The 14,350-nt window shown below is 32.2% G+C and overlaps 2 non-coding genes across 2 annotated transcripts; both read left to right on the top strand.

The window, feature by feature from the left end:
* Positions 1–5,231: 5,231 nt before the first annotated feature.
* On the top strand, positions 5,232–5,313 carry TRNAS-UGA (transfer RNA serine (anticodon UGA)). The gene has a single exon. It is a non-coding gene; the product is annotated as a tRNA-Ser (tRNA).
* Positions 5,314–8,833: 3,520 nt separating this feature from the next.
* On the top strand, positions 8,834–8,915 carry TRNAS-UGA (transfer RNA serine (anticodon UGA)). The gene has a single exon. It is a non-coding gene; the product is annotated as a tRNA-Ser (tRNA).
* Positions 8,916–14,350: the final 5,435 nt, after the last annotated feature.

Raw genomic sequence — 14,350 nt, 5'->3', positions numbered from 1 at the left:
ATTTTGAGAAAGAACATTTTTTATTGATAACATTACTTTTCCTGTGTCTACCAAAAAAAAAAAAAAAAAGAAAAAAAAAGGAAGATGTACATTCCCTTCAGCATAACACGTTGCCAAATCGAAACTCAGCAAAATTATTAAAGAAAATACGCTCTACTTTTATTCTTGTTACTTGTTCTACTGTCTAATTGTACTTTCTTATAATTGAGAAAATTAGAAACCAAAAGTTTAGTAGATATTTTTAATAAACCGCTAAAGCGACCTTCTCAGATCGCTTTAGCGGTCGAGTGATAAATAAGAAAATCTTTACAATAATATAACAAAAGAAAAGGAATTTTTGATTGTAAAAAAAAAAAACATTCGAACGATCCACAGTAAATTTCAAACAACAGTATGAAACGAAAGAAAGACGAATTATTTTTCACGGCCGAAGAGATGAGATATTTTTAGACAGGACAAGAATAATTTTATTTGTTATCGATCGTTTATACAACTGGATTAATACCAAAATTGCTGACAAACAGATAAAGGGTGTTTGTTATCATGAAACAGATGCCGGCCTCCATGGCGCGAGTAGCGTCTCGGCCTTTCATCCGGAAGTCCCAGATTCGAATCCCGGTCAGACATGGCATTTCCACACACGCTACAAGTCATTCATCTCATCCTCTGAAGCAATACCTCTAACGGTGGTCCCGGAGGTAAAAAAAAATTTATAAAAATCATAATTATCTTGAAACAGATAAAACAGGTAACAAATAGTTAACGAATGTTAAGTGTTGATTGTGAGAAATGTAAATACAAAAAGCAGCCATCTTGGAAATTGCACCTATATTTTGTGTTTTAATCGACAAATCCTTATCCAATAAATCCATAACCTGAGTGTCAATTTGCTAGGTAACTGATCACTGTTATTTTTATCACTCGTCTAGGCGGGATTTATAACAATAATAATAAAAGTTTACAGGAACATACATATTACGTCTTTTTTTTTTGTCTTCAGTCATTTGACTGGTTTGATGCAGCTCTCCAAGATTCCCTATCTAATGCTAATCGTTTCATTTCAGTATACCCTCTACATCCTACATCCCTAACAATTTGTTTTACATATGCCAAACGTGGTCTGCCTACATAATTTTTCCCTTCTACCTGTCCTTCCAATATTAAAGCTATTATTCCAGGATGTCTTAGTATGTGGCCTATAAGTCTGTCTCTTCTTTTAACTATATTTTTCCAAACGCTTCATTCTTCATCTATTTGCCGCAATACCTCTTCATTTGTCACTTTATCCACCCGTCTGATTTTTAACATTCTCCTATAGCACCGCATTTCAAAAGCTTCTAATCTTTTCTTCTCAGATACTCCGATCGTCCAAGTTTCACTTCCATATAAAGCGACACTCCAAACATACACTTTCAAAAATCTTTTCTTGACATTTAAATTAATTTTTGATGTAAAAAATTATATTTCTTACTGAAGGCTCGTTTAGCTTGTGCTATTCGGCATTTTATATCGCTCCTGCTTCGTCCATTTTTAGTAATTCTACTTCCCAAATAACAAAATTCTTCTACCTCCATAATCTTTTCTCCTCCTATTTTCTCATTCAGTGGTCCATCTTTGTTATTTCTACTTCATATCATTACTTTTGTTTTGTTCTTGTCAATTTTCATGCGATAGTTCTTGCGTAGGACTTCATCTATGCCGTTCATTGTTTCATCTAAATCCCTTTTACTCTCGGCTAGAATTACTATATCATCAGCAAATCGTAGCATCTTTATCTTTTCACCATGTACTGTTACTCCGAATCTAAATTGTTCTTTAACATCATTAAATGCTAGTTCCACGTAATGATTAAAAAGTAACGGAGATAGGGAACATCCTTGTCGGACTCCCTTTCTTATTACGGCTTCTTTCTTATGTTCTTCAATTGTTACTGTTGCTGTTTGGATCCTGTACATGTTAGCAATCGTTCTTCTATCTCTGTATTTGCACCCTAATTTTTTTTAAATGCTGAACATTTTATTCCAGTCTACGTTATCGAATGCCTTTTCTAGGTCTATAAATGCCAAGTATGTTGGTTTGTTTTTCTTTAAGATTACGTCAGGCATAATTAATTCGCCGTCACACAAAAACTTCGCAAGTATAAAAAAAAAAAAATAGTAGAAAACGTTCATTGTACTATATGTTATTATTTTTACTTAAACGCGCTCCAACAATTAAAGTCAATAGCGACTTATCATTGTAATCTCTACCGGTAAATGTGTAGTCGAACAAATTTAGGCCGACCACTTGGAAGACGTACGGATAATTGAAACCCAACCACCAAAGAATACCGGTATCCACGATCTGGTATTCAATTCGAATAAAAGCAACTACCTTTATTTAGGATATGAACCTGAGAATTCTCGACTTTGAAATCAGCTGATATGACGATGATTTTACCATTAGACCGACACGGTAGATTACGTTCTATTTACTTACAAGTAAAGACAAGTAATGTAATTTCAAAAAATGTCTCTTAACACCTTAAGTTTTAGCACGTAATAAATATAAATTCAACACGAATAGTCACTCGATATTTTTATTCTCATACAGCTTTATTTTAAACTTGAATTTTTGAAAACAAAATCTTAAAATAATATGAAAATTAAAATGTATATTAATTTTCCTGTCAAGTCCGAATAAATACATACACTTACTTCTACTAACAAAGAACACCGGTGTCACGGACATTAAAAACCGATTACTGAACTATCTATAAATTTCAATTGATCTGGACAAATTTCTTCCTGAGATAGCAATATGTCATCGATAATACCAGTAACTAATCAAACTTTTAATCGGATTTTTCATTTGGAAAGTTTCGAGTTCGAACTACTATTAAGTTTAACCGTATTATCTTTCAGTAATTATAATAAGAGACTGTTATTATCAAATTAAATAAATAACTAAATAGATAAATACGGTGTGGCGGAAAGTCCCTTTATGCTACTTATGAAATTAAAAGGAAAGGTTACCTTGTATGGATCTAAAACAGCTGTGTGTGTTCCACCACGTTGAAAACATAAGTGTATGCGCCTTCATGTCCGGTTCATCCGCAGCAGCATATCAGACGTGATCATTTCGAATACGTTTTGAGAGCGTGACACCCACTGTAAGCGATTTATCGAAGCTGTAGTAACCAATGATTTTTGCCGGGCGAACGACAATCGCCACTTATTTTAGGAAGTCGAACACCGTCTGCCTCACGTTACAATTTGGGCTGGGGTGACAGTTGAACATCTCCTTCGCCCTTATTTTTTCGACGATGAGTGGTCGCTTCCAGAATTAACGGTAAAATGGATCTCTGTTATCATTACTTTTCAGCAAGACGGTGCTCCAGCGCATTTTGCTTTGAATCTCTGCAGAAATATCGATGAAATCTTGCCGAATAGTTGGATCGGACGCGGGTCAGAAAAGTTACCGGTTCCATTGCCTTGGCCAGCAAAAAGCTCTGACCTCATCACAACTGACAATGCACTCTACGGTTTTGTAAAAGAAGAGATCCGAAAACGCAGATACGTCAACAACGAACAGTTTCGATACGTTGTTGGGTCATATTTGAAACGATCACCTCTGTTATACTGTTACGGTTGAACAACCGGACATGCAGGCGCATACAGCTGTGCTTTTTCATGATGGAACCCATTCGGATGTTTAGATCCGTAGAAATTAAGCTGCATCTATCCTAATAATTTCATAAGTAGCATAAAGAGACTTCCCGCCCACTTTATAAAATAAACAGGTAATAGTAGCGGCACGATTTAATTTTATTTTCATACCGCCTCACTAGGAACGATTCTTTATAATAATTTATAATTTAAGCTTGGAGTATGAAACAAAGCTTTTTATTTTAGTTAGAAATAAAGAGATACATCATTTCTCTTTTATTTGTTTACCTTTTCTTAAAAGGTCGGTTAAAGTACGAAAATACTTTGGCCTAATAGCGTGATAACTTAGCTTTAACAACCCTATAATTTAAATCATAACAGAAATGTTAGTTTTCTGATGTGATACGATTCCTCCTAAAAAAGAAACTAACTTACTCGAATAAAATATGAAAAACTTACACTATACATGTGTGAACTAATACAAATCATCTCTACAATGGATAAATAACTATATTTATCCATTTACAGGATAAACATTTTTAATTTTGTCAGTTATTATTCGAGGAGTTTTTATTTTGGCGTATTTTATAATTACCATAACTAAAATATTAGTACCGCATATTATTTAATAATTAAAGAAAAAAATTTGAAATATTAAACCCAACGCGTTCAAATAAATTTGAATATATTTGCTACCATCAGACAGATATTCGTTGAAAATATTATTACGATACGGTATTACGGCTTTAAGAGTCGATTTTAGAATATATTGCAGGAATGGAATGGAATGCAAAGTTGGCGGGAGTTTATTTCTTCCTACGGATCGCAGAACCTGGACAGAGTCCCTGCTGCTGGATGATTCTAATCGGGCGTGTTTTTAAAAGGTTTATTTTAAGTGACGGGTCTAATTTTTCAAGTTTTGTTTTATTTAATATTTAGTATTTTAAGGACGGATTTAATTATTGCAGGATATCATAGATGATTATTCCTACCGATCGATTATAGTGCAACCGTATTACTTATTTACTTCTGAATTCTCGTTGGCGTATTGACTTAATTTGATTTTCTTTTGTTTGATACTGCATTGTATTCTTTTTTTTTATAAACGCTTGTCTAACGCTCACAAGAATAATGCTTTAATCTATTTATATATTAATAATAATAATGATAAAAAATTTGTCTTTTAATTTTTTAAATATAGTTTGTTAATTTTTTAAAAGTTTTGATAGGTAAAAAATACTATGTACAACATTTTAAAATGCCCTAATGTTATATTTCTACACAATAAAATTAAAAAAAGAATAATATTGTAAAAATTTATTTCTGACACGTAGCATTTAAATCGTGAAATAAAAATAAAATTACTACAAGTATACTGCAAATAACAGGTATAGATTATTGTTCATTATTAATTATTCATTGTCATAATTCATGACAATAATATAAAGTAAACGAAATTATTAATTAAAAAAAAAAAAAAAAAAAAAAAAAAAAAAAAAAATATATATATATATATGACTTAAGAAATGCATCATAAGGAAGCGTTTGATTGTCATAGCAGAAAAACTAGTTTCACTAACAACAGCTGAGGTGTCCGAGTGGTTAAGGAGTTGGACTTGAAATCCAATGGGTTCTACCCGCGCAGGTTCGAATCCTGTCCTCAGCGAATTTTTTTTTTTCTTTAAATATGACTTTATGGCGGCGCTTAAAATCACACTAAAGAAAATAGTAAAGTAATTTTAAAAATATAATAATAAGTTCCAACTTAATTTTTAAAGCAGTTAAAAACTAAATTTTTTAGCAGAATACTTTTTTAGCGATGAAAATAAATTTTTAAAAGTTGAATAAATAAAATTCGTGAAATATGCAATTCATTTAAAAAAAAAACTTTCTGGCTTGAATCTTTTTAGCTCTATACGTAGTTTTATAATAAAATGATACGTTTTTATTGAAAAACAATAATCTCGGATTAACATTTTCACTAAAATTAATTTTTAAATAAATTAAAAATCCTTTTTTTCGATTTTTTTTATTTTAATTTGGGAGCGCCCTAATCAGGAGAGGAGTATTAAGTTTCACTTTAACTATTAACTTTTTTTTTTATAATTAGTATTAACTTTATTGTTTAACAAAATACGTTCTGATCATTAAAAATTTGAAATTGCGATAAAAAGAATTTCAATTTTGGGAACTGCCATACTCAAATGGTAGTATTCGGGTTAAATTATTTTTTAAGAAAATATTCCCCAAGTGGTGATAATAAAAAGAACTTTTTAAAATTGTTTAAATATGCAATCACAAAATTCTAAATAAACGAAGTTGTAATTTTATAAGAAGAGGTTGAAACTTTTTGGGTAGTTTTTTTTTCAAGAAATATTGAAGAGTAAGGACTATCAAAAAATTAAGATTTTAACAATTTATATTTAATAGGTAACTTGCGAAATGAATTTAAATTTAAAACGATCTTAAAAAAAGTTTATAATTTAAAAAAATATTTTTTGTTACCGCAGACTGTGAGAGTGGGATGGGAAACAAATTTTTATTGTGATTTAAAGGCCTAATTGAGATGCAAAACACTGCCGTTAAACCCTTTTCGAAAGCAAGATATAATTTAAAAAAATAAAAATATATAGTTTTTTTTTTTTTTTTTTTTGGATAGGGATTGAATATTAAATAAAATTTTTTTTAATTAGTGATATCGATAAAAAAACTTCAACTTTTGTAAGAAAGGTTTTTGCTAAAGTGCTGCAGTAAAGATTTAAAATTTTATTTCGACTAAAACATTCCTACCCTATTTTTTCAAATTTTTGCAAAGATTTAATACATTCTTCCCTCCCGCATGTTTGACTACATACATATTATGTATGTGTGCAATAAATGCATACTACCAGTCTACAAAATTTGAAGAAAATCGGTCGACGAAGTCCATATTTATAAGATGTACATACGTAGAAACGAGTCTGATAAAAATAGACCCTTCTGGGTTTGGGAGCATCGGAATAAAAATTTTTGTCGCAGATTATCCAAAATTTATTTAAAGTTTTTTTTTTGTTTGTTTATTAAACAATTTTTTAAATGCCTTCCTTATGCACAAAACAGACTAATTTTTTTAATATATTTTTTGCCGTTATATACTTTCCTGTTTTAGCTATAACTGCCATAGCAGCACATATCGCTGTAGCCAGTAAAGATATATAAGGTAACTCATTAGACAAATTTAATAGTAATTAAAAGAAGAAAAAACGTTATACAATAATGAAATATTTTTAAAAATATATCTGTGTATTTGTTCACGTGAGCCAGAGATGACAAAAATATAAATTTTTATAAAGACAAACATTACCAAATTTAAGATATTAAAAGTTAATAAAGAAGTAAAAGGGTTTAATACTGAAATTTGATTTGACTTGTTAAAAAATTTTACGTTTTAACAAAATTTAAAAAATATAATTCTTTAAATTTCACTCTTTAAAAGCTGAGCTAAATTAGTGGTCACCAAAATATTTTTAACTCGTTGAAGATTTAAAAAAAAAGAAAAACACAATCCAAAAACAATTACTTCGGCTCCGACTGAAAAAGTCAAAAGTTAAAAAATGTAATAATACTATTTATTTTAATTTATTATTTTTTTTAAGTTAATTTTACATGAAAATGTTTTTTATTTAAAATATAGACAAATATCGCCCGTATAAACAAAATACTCGCAAGAAATACAAAAGTCGAAAGACCTGCATATTGAAGAAAAATGGTTTTAAATAACTCTTTTAGACAGCTAAGGCTGTATGGATGCGGGATTAAGTTTGCAAACAAATTATATTAAAGTTGTGTATAATAAAAATAATAATAATTTGTATATTAAAACGACTTCATTATTCACTAAAACAGTTCACTAAAGAATAATGATGCAAACCAAATGTATTTCCGGTAGTATACATCGGCTATGTAATTTTTCGTTTCAAAATCTACCGCTATAATCATCTTTTTTTAGCCTCTAAGACCATCATTAGGTATTGCTTCAGAGGATGAGATGAAATGGCGATTTTATAACGCGCGAAAATGCCACAACTGACCGGGATTTGAACCTAGGACCTCCGGTTAAAAGGCCGAGACGCCGCCATTCTCGCCACGAAGGCCGGCATACTAAAATTATCTCTTAGAAACTAAGTAGCCGACAGTCACCCACAGGAACACGCTCTATAAAATAAAAAATAATTAATGAAATCGATACATTTGTTTGTCGGTAAGGCTAAAACGTAGGTACGGATAGAATAAATAATTTCGTAAATTTTCGAAGTTTGTAAAAAAACATTAAAAATACGATGGTTTTCTAAAATTTAAGAATCTTTTTCTTTCGGTTTATATTTTACTTTGTGCTAATTTTACGATCGATTTTCTGTTCTAATGAACACACTTCCAAGTTTCAGTGTAACATGCTAATCAGTAGAGAAATTATGATCGCGGACCGAAAACTTAAAATACCTAAAAAACCAAATTTTAAGATTTTGATCAATTTTGCCGTTAATACGTTTAGCTTCATGCGTCTAAAATTGCAAATTTTCCGTGATATTAGAAAATGAGACTTATATTTTCTGCAATTATTTTAAAGGATGAAACAATTTCGTAGTTAAAAATTAGTATCTGCGTTGGAAAACTTTTCCGGTTATTATATATACTCTATCATCGTTCTTTGAAACCTCGAATGCAAACTGTACGTATTCAAAATATCACCGTGCCAAATTTTATGATTTTTAGTCCAACCAATCCGCGTTATTATTTCGAATAGAATTATACCCACACATGGTCATATATAAATAAGAAAAATCACTACTTTTTTTTGCATTTCTTGATTTTTCTTAATTTTAAAAAAGTCATTCAAGTGATTTTTGACACTAATCAAACAAACACCAGCCGGAAAAGTCTACGATTTTAACAAAAAATATAAAAATAGGTAAATTTTGAACTATGAATCTATCCATGAATATTATAACTATGAATCTGATTAACACTACACGTTTAAATTTTTAAACCAAGTTCTAAATTCTATTTACTGGGTAAACAAATACAATATAATTAATTTTAAAATCTTTACCGCATATTCTTTGACATATTATCAAAAGAATTTTAACAAAAAAAAAGAAAAACATATATCTATAACTATAAAATAATAAAACGATTTTATATATCAAGCTGAGGTGTCCGAGTGGTTAAGGAGTTGGACTTGAAATCCAATGGGTTCTACCCGCGCAGGTTCGAATCCTGTCCTCAGCGAATATTTTTTTGTTCGCTCAAACTTTTAGAAATTACTCGAGTATTTTACAAAAATAATATTCAGAAATCTTAAAAAAAAATTAAATTAATTTACAAGACTGTTCATAAAAATTCTATGTTAATACATTAACGTCGACCTTGTGGAATATTTTGCTTTAAAATAAGTATAACAAATTTAAGTTATTAACGTAATATATTTTATATTTGATTATGATATAAATTTTAATTCCAAAATTACGCAAAAAAAATTATGCACCTTTCTTGCGCGGAAATATGTGAAAAAAGAGTAATAGAATAAAAATTTACGAAAGAAGAGAAAGAGAGATAATGTAAAAGAGCAGCTGTGCAAATAATTGTAGCGTACGTTACAAAAAACGAATGAACGAGTTTGCTTTATTGAAACACAGTCTTATCATTGTTATCACCTAAAATAAATAATTAAAACTAGACCGATATAATTCAAGTCGCTTAAAAGTTAGTCATAAGCAGGCTTACTTACATACGATACTTTTTATTAAATAGGTCGTTAGGAATTAAATAAAGACCTTACAAAAAACACACATTCAATTAGACCTTTACTAAATTCTGTAACACATCTATAGAAACAGTAAATAAACTGGTTATTTTTATTGAGAAAGAAAAAATAATAAAAACAATATGAAAAATATTAAATTGTATTTATTTATTATTATACTTTTATTTTTATTTGGCATGGACCACAGAATCGGTCATAGAAATTGTACTAAGAGTTTCATATCTTAATAATGAAAGATTAAAAATTTTACAGAGCGCGCACGCACACACACAAATTCAATATTCAAACTGCATTTGTTAGTCTATAAACAAGTATCTTATTTGTTGTTTTTCCCACAACTAATTTTGAAATATTCTCAGAAGAATTTTCTTAAGAATCAATTCAAATGTACTCTAATTATAGTTAATATTGTTTTCACGATTATTTGTAATAAATTATAAATATTTTTTAACTTTTGTAATTATTTTTCAAGAATAATTTTGTACAAACATATTTTTTAAATTCATAATCTATCTAAATAATCATTTCCAGAAACATAAAAATAAGACACTTAAGTTTAAGTCATAATTTTTATATTTAAATATATTCACATATATTATTTATAAACCAAAATTGACGAATAATTTCGTTGAAATACTATTATTAATTTAATTACAATTACACAAATTTTTAAGAAAAAAGCTTTTTTCTAGGATAAAAACAGAAGCTCGGTAAGGAATAATCATCCGGGAAAATACAAGGAAATAACTTGCAGTAAGATTAGAAATAATTCGTAAACGAAATACAAAAAAAAAAAAAAAAAAAACTGCACCCGCAGGTAAGAAGATACGTAAACTTATAAAAACAATTAACAGCTTCCATACACAACGAAATGAAAGAAAGACGACCGCTTATCCATAAGATACCACCGACTTTTCCATAATAGGATATGATGGAAAGAAATTATAAACGAATTGTAACTTAAGAACGGTTTGTTAGGCCAATTTTAGAATTTTGGTTCATATAGTAAAGGTGTCCCAAAATGAGCAGACATTTTAATAAAATACATTTTTGAAGCAAAGCTTCATAACACAGGCTTATATTGGGAGGGGAAGTCAACTGAGAAAAGACGAGCGTCACGAAAAAGCGTCACGCGTTAGCTGATTCCCCAACTATGCTTATCGCGTGCTATATATAGATTCTAACACGCCGGTAAACGCGCGCGCTCTCTATCTCTCTCTCTCTCGTTCACTTATACACGGCTTATGCGTATACGCGCGTTCTCTCTGTTAGTTTCATTGTTAGTTCACAATTCTTATTAATAAAAAGTTTCATCATTTCTTTTGGTTTGCTTGACATTTCTCCCGCTACCAGCCGATTCGGTCACCCTAAAGCATAAGACCGAATGCTTGTGCCACAAACGGCTGCCGAGCCTCGAAACAGTTTAGCGACCAATCTCCTAAATAACTCCTAGAGCATACCTAACAGCGTGAACGGACTAAGCGCAGTGCCATACACTACCGGCTTACGTGTCCCAACTGCTCACTTGTCATATATTTACTAAAATGGATCCACGTCAACTACTAAAAGTATATATGACATTCATAAATTAAAATTTACTTCGCCTAGACAGCAATTCGCTGCCACGCCTAGGTCGCTGAATGCCAGCAAGTAACTGTCCACCATATTAAAGCGCTTGGACCCGGTAAATGGCTGATGTTCAGCCATATATATCTCTAGGTTAGCTTCCCACAGCAGTGCGGTAGGAGCCTTTTCCCTTAGGTAAACTACTGACCGCATGAAGAAACTCCCACACGGTCCGACTCCCCGCTTGTGAGTGGCCAATTTTCCTCTTGACGTCTAAGTTCCAGGGTGGCCCGGTCTCTGGCCCCCCAAGAGCAAGGCAATCAAAGATCAGGTGTTCATTTGACTGGACCTCCCCGCAGATGCACACTTCATCAGTTGCCAGGCGGAACCGAAAGAGATATTTTCTTAAATTAAAATGGTTGATGAGCACCCGGGTACCTGTTGCCCTTAAATGCGAGCCCGAGGCATGCCATCCTCCCAGATCCTGTATAAACTTATACATGGATTTTTCCTTAATTTTAACTGCCATGCTTCCATCGCGAGGCTCTACAGCCTCTTCCGCAGGTGGGAAATGAGCACTGAACGAAATTTAGATCCGGTGTATTGCGATCACCGTTCCGCTTTGGTACTGACCAAAGCGGCCATGTGCCTCGAAACCACATGCCAAATACTTCGGCCTCCCGGCCTCTTCGCAATCTCCACATGGCTGCTCGAACTTTCACCACTAAATCTATTGGAAGAGCCTTTCCCAATACGGTGGTAACATCGTAGGAGGTTGTTTTAAAAACACCAGTGCATACAATTAAGGCTCTGCGCTGGGCACTCCTTAAATTTTGAACAAGTGCTCTATTCATATTCAACCTATGCGACCAAACGGGCGCTGCGTAAGAGACCATGCTTTGGAAGACATCTCGGTACACCATGAGCATTTGACGGCCCGACACTGTGCGTTGTCGGGCAATCCTCCTATGTTTTATCATTTATGTATATTGCGTATACGTTATTTTACACCATTAATAATTCATATAATACTGCGTAAGAAGCTTCGCTTCTGCCGTGTGTCCACGCATCGACGCACTTGTTTTTACTTATTTGATAATTGTTAATATTTTTTTGCTTTATTACACGTTCACTCTTTTGTCAAAATTTTCCAAAACATGTTGACATAATTGCTGGGAAATGTCGGCAATGTTGTGTCGAATTTTTCTTTGAGGTTCTCAGTTATAGATGTACGCTTTATCCTGAAAATAACCCCAACGAAAAAAAATCGGGTGGAGCTGTATCTGGGCGCACGGTTGTTGGTTTAACGTGACAGGTTACAGACCTTGGATGAAGTTCCTTCGAGCTACAGACCGAACAACTTATCTATAGAGTTAAATAGGAGAGCCACCATTGCAATATTTTTTTTTAATAAAACTGAAAGTCTCCAATGGAAAAATTTACTTCTTTCATTTGGCCAACTCTACAGATAAACTGATCGTTCTGTATGTCAGCGAATCACTTTTAGTGTACTGGATTGAAATAAAAACGACACATTGACTGCGTACTAAATTTACCTTTAACATAAAACAGACACTAAATGATAATTATTTAGATTAATGATCGACGGCAATTTTGTTCAACATCGGTCTGTGATATGAGAAGTAAGAGATATAAGGCATAATAAGCAGTGGTAGATGTGCTCGGCCGTTATGACCTTTGCGATGTTTCCGAAACAGTCTCGCTCTCTCGGCACCGGATATTGGAGTACCTGTGCGTAACCCATAACCTCCCCTTTCCAACGATATGCGTAATTTATATTTCCGGCTGGCCTTTGTGCGGGTTGAGGCTGATATATTGAATTTTTATATTTTTTTAGACATAAATATTGTCCAAAATACACTTATTATTACTTAAATCGATCTATCTCAAAAAACTCAAGAACCACCGCGCTATCACGTCTAAGTCGTGAGCTACAGTGAATGGAACTGAGTGGAAGCGTCAGTTTTGGCCGATCTGCGGTGTGCTCCCTCCCCGCCAACCCACTCAAAAGTGACGCAAACTCAAAGTCGTATCGGTGAGCTGATCAGGTAAGTTATAAAATGACATCGCATTTATGTATCTAAGACCAATAATTAAGGAGTTATTAAGGAAGGACGATATAGACCTTTTCGTTACGCTTCAAATTTCTGTTCTGGTACCCGAATGTTTCGGTGTGATTTTAAAGACGTTTCTCGTCAAACGTCCAACGGTATGAAGTCAATGATCTTGGTGGGTAATACACGTCACCTTGCTGCGAGGTAACACGAACATTAAATTTCTATTGCAATAACTGTATGGTTTCATCGGTAGTGTGGCATGTTGCATCTTCTAGTTGAAACCACACATCTTCTACATCCCTATCATTAATTTTTGGCCACAAAAAGTTTGAAATCATTTCACGATATCTAACTCCATTTTTTAAGAAGTAAGGTTCAATCAATCCCCCGGCCCAAAATCCTCCCCAAACCATGTCCCGTCAAGGAAACATAGGAAGTTTTTTAATTTTTTTTTGTGGATTTTCCTATCTCTAAATACGGCAATTTTGTTTATTGACAAAGCCGGTAAGAAGAAATTCTGCGTCGATGGTAAAGTTAATTTTTTTTCGAAAACTCGGTATATAGTTTATTGCAATTTCTATGCGCAATTCAAGTATGTACTTTTCTATAATTTAACCTCAGTGTTTGGTGATAACAGTATATAAAAATCTCTGCTCTGGTTTTACTGCAAAAAAATGACGGCAAATTTAAAATATCAGTACATTTTGGGACACTCTTTATTATATTTTTCTATTTTCAAAATGTTGACTATTCCTTCCCAAAAACTAAATCGATATTGTCAATCAGTGATAAACAGGAGTTAACAGTCTCACACCTCGTTTCTATTTCCTGGCTACATTTAACTAGTTTTAATTTACGACAGATCCTGACTTGGCGAATCTAGTTTGAAAACAGATATAATCTAAAATAAACAGTGAAAGATTTTTTCCAAAAAGAATTATTATTATTTTTTAATAAAACCTTAATTGAATTTGGAAACGTAAAACTTTGTATGAAAAATAACTCAAGCCATTTTTAAACATAGCCACCCATTCATTGAATTTCTCAATTACAGTGAGTGTAATTATGGTTCGACCTCACAGATTAGGCATTGAATTTCGTTTTTGAGCTAACAGGCAGTTTGCGTATACTTAATATCTTCTCATAAATCCAAAGAGAAGAATCCAGCAATTACAGACCTTTTTACTGTTTTTTTTTTTTTTTTTTTTTTTTTTTTTTTTGGCAGTAATGCAGACCGAAATAATCACAAAGGTTGT

The sequence above is a fragment of the Lycorma delicatula genome, chromosome 5 (assembly GCF_047948215.1).
Source record: "Lycorma delicatula isolate Av1 chromosome 5, ASM4794821v1, whole genome shotgun sequence".
Lineage (NCBI taxonomy): Eukaryota > Metazoa > Arthropoda > Insecta > Hemiptera > Fulgoridae > Lycorma > Lycorma delicatula.
The sequence above is the reverse complement of the archived record's forward strand: the minus strand, read 5'-3'. Positions and strand labels throughout refer to the sequence as shown.